We start from the raw sequence: 3,202 nt of genomic DNA on the forward strand, positions 1-3,202 counted from the left end.
TTGTGATGTTGAATAAAACATTATTTCGATGTTTCAAATCATTATCGACACAATATGGAAAAATACGCTGTGAACGTCGAAATAAGCTATTTATATTTTAAAACCATCAACATAATTTATTTATTTATTTTTATAATGTTTTGTTCTTTTTTTTTGTTTTTGATTTTTAATTCCTTGTGAGTACATCATTACTCACATTCCCTCATCAAACTCAGGTGGAAAGTGAATACTTGACCGTTAAAAGTGTAGTCTGTGTCTGAAAATGTTGTAATATCCCCTAAACCGGCGTTATGTCTCGTACTACTTGTTACGTAAAGCTGATGTCTGGGAACACCTTGTGACGCTATTTAAGCAAGTATAGTGTATATTACTTTATACAAAATATAAAGTTTTTGTGCTTTTATACAATTTATATAAAGAAAAAAAAATTAACTGTAACTACTGAAAGTTTTACTATTATTTTGTTTCTTTCTTCTACCCATGTGTGACTAACAGAGAGTAAGTATCAATCAATTATAGTCTTTCATTAATCTTATGCTTAATGGCACCGACACTACTATCTATAGTTACCCCAGATTTCGATACTCAATATCAATATCAATATTGTTGTTTTTATTATTGTCTCTATCAATTATTTTGTTGCCATCTACCCCAATATTAATACTATTTCAATCATCAATACCAACATCATCACTGTTGCCACCATCAATACCAATATCATCACTGTTGCCACCCTCAATACCAATATCAACACTGTTGCCACCATCGATACCAATATCAACACTGTTGCCACCATCAATACCAAAATCAAAACTGTTGCTACCAATACCAATATCATCACTATTGACATCATCAATGCCAATAAATTCATTGTTGTCATCAATATCAACACTTTTGCCATAATCATTTCCATAATTGCTATCCGTTATGGGTTTGTTTTAGTGTGTATAAGATAACTGCATTGTCATAAGACAAACAAGACAGATAGAGTCTGAAAATGAAAAGGAACCATAGATAGATGTCTCACAGCTCACAATATCAAATCGTGGTAGACGAAGGGAGATCGATATAGATAGATAGATAGATAGATAGATAGAAAGATAGATAGATAGATAGATAGATAGATAGATAGATAGATAGATAAGTAGATAGATAGATAGATAGATTGAGAGAGAGAGAAGGATAGAGAGAGAGATAGATAGAGAGATAGATAGAGAGAGAGAGGATGACTCAACTTCCGTATGTGAATATACCTAAGGAATATAGGAGTAAAGATGGGATGAACAAGTTAATTTGAGTTAATAGAATGAGATACACAACTAAATATGTAATTAATACAATCTGTGCGGCTATGTGGTCTAGGGGTATGACACTCGCTTTCGGATAGAAAGGTCCAGGGTACAAACATCGTTCAGCGCATAGCTGATACATTACAAAACTATGTTTACTCACATTCTCTCACCGAAGTCAGGTGTTAAAAGAGTACATGGCCTTTAAGAGCGTTATCTGTGTTTGAAAGTTTTGAATATCCCTTATCTATCGTCATGTCTCGTCCTATTTGTTAAGTGAAGCAAATGACTGATGACACTTTGAAAACAAATTTTAGCACGTTTATTATATATTGTGCTATACAAAAGATCAGGTTTTTTTTGTTTTTATAGATTTGAAACAAAGAAAAATGCTTTGAAAATATTTACTGAAATGTTAACTCATTTTTTTTCTCTTTCTCTATCCATGTTTGACTAAAATACTGAACATCAATCAATTATAGTCCTTTATTGTTTACGCTTAATGGCTCCGACACTAGTTTCAAAAGTTACCCGAAAATTCAATACTCAATATCAATAACAATATTGTTGTATTTATTTTTATTTATATCAATTATTTTGTATCCACCAAAACCAACATTATGACTGATGCCAATACAAAACACCAATTTCAACACCATCAATACCAATATCACGCAGTTTCCATCATCAATACCAATATCAACACTGTTGCCACCCTCAATACCAATATCACGCAGTTGCATTCATCAATACCAATATCATCACTGTTGTCTTCAATATCAACATTTTGGCACCAATATTCTATCCGTTAAGATTTTGTTTTAGACGGTTCAAGATAACTGCACTATGATAAGACAAACATAAGACCAAATATGACCTGTACAGAGAGAGACTGAAAGAAAGAAAGAAAGAGAGAGAGAGAGAGAGAGAGAGAGAGAGAGAGAGAGAGAGAGAGAGAGAGAGAGAGAGGGGGAGAGAAGGGGTTGATTGGTGGCCAAAATTCCGTAAGTAAACAAAATTAAGGAAAAGGAAAAGAGAAGTAGATGGGGAAAAACATGTTTATTTATTTTAACATATTGAGAAACTCAAAGGTTTTTAAATAATTAACAATGTAATCAATAAAATCTCTGCGGCACTTTTGGTCTTGGTGTATACCACTCGCATTCGGAACGGAAGGTCCTAGTTTCGAGCCTCCTTTAGTGCATAGTTTAGTCCTTGGGGACAAATCTTTACTCACATTCTCTTAGTCAACACATGTGAAAATGAGTACCTGGTTGTTAACATCAAGTTTTATGTTTTTATACAAGTGATACAATGATAAACACGTTAACAATTTTACTGAAATGTTTCTTCTTATTTTGTTATTTTCTCCTTTAATGTGTGACTAACAGACTGTAAGTATCAATAAACTATAATCATTCAATTATTTTACGTTTAATGGCACAGAAAGGTACCATCTATAGTTAGTCCAAAATGCAATAATTAATATCAATAATGTTGTATTTATTATTGTCTATATCGATGTTTTTCCCATTGTAACAAATATTAACACTGTTGCAATCATGAATACCAATATCAACAATGTTACAGTCATTCTCTTAATCGGATGTCAATGCGATTTAGATGTGGGCTCCTCATCCAAGCAGGGGCACAGTATTTTCCCACACTATAGCACAGTGCCAAAGCAGACGTTCTCAGCACTTGTGGTGAGTCTCCCGAGGTGGTAGTTGCGAGTTTCCCACCAGGCTGTTTCTTTTTCCGATTTTATTTGCGGCTCCTTCAATGTGTTTGCCATAGTTCAGTTGTCTGTCCAATGTTACGCCAAGGTATTTAGAATTGGCATGTGGGTGTAGTATTGAGTTACCGGCTGTGATCTTCAGTTCTCTTGTTGCCTCTCGATTATTCAAGTAGAT

This window comes from Berghia stephanieae, chromosome 7, assembly GCF_034508935.2.
Source record: "Berghia stephanieae isolate SIO BIC M18660-M18661 chromosome 7, UCSD_Bste_1.3, whole genome shotgun sequence".
Taxonomy (NCBI): domain Eukaryota; kingdom Metazoa; phylum Mollusca; class Gastropoda; order Nudibranchia; family Aeolidiidae; genus Berghia; species Berghia stephanieae.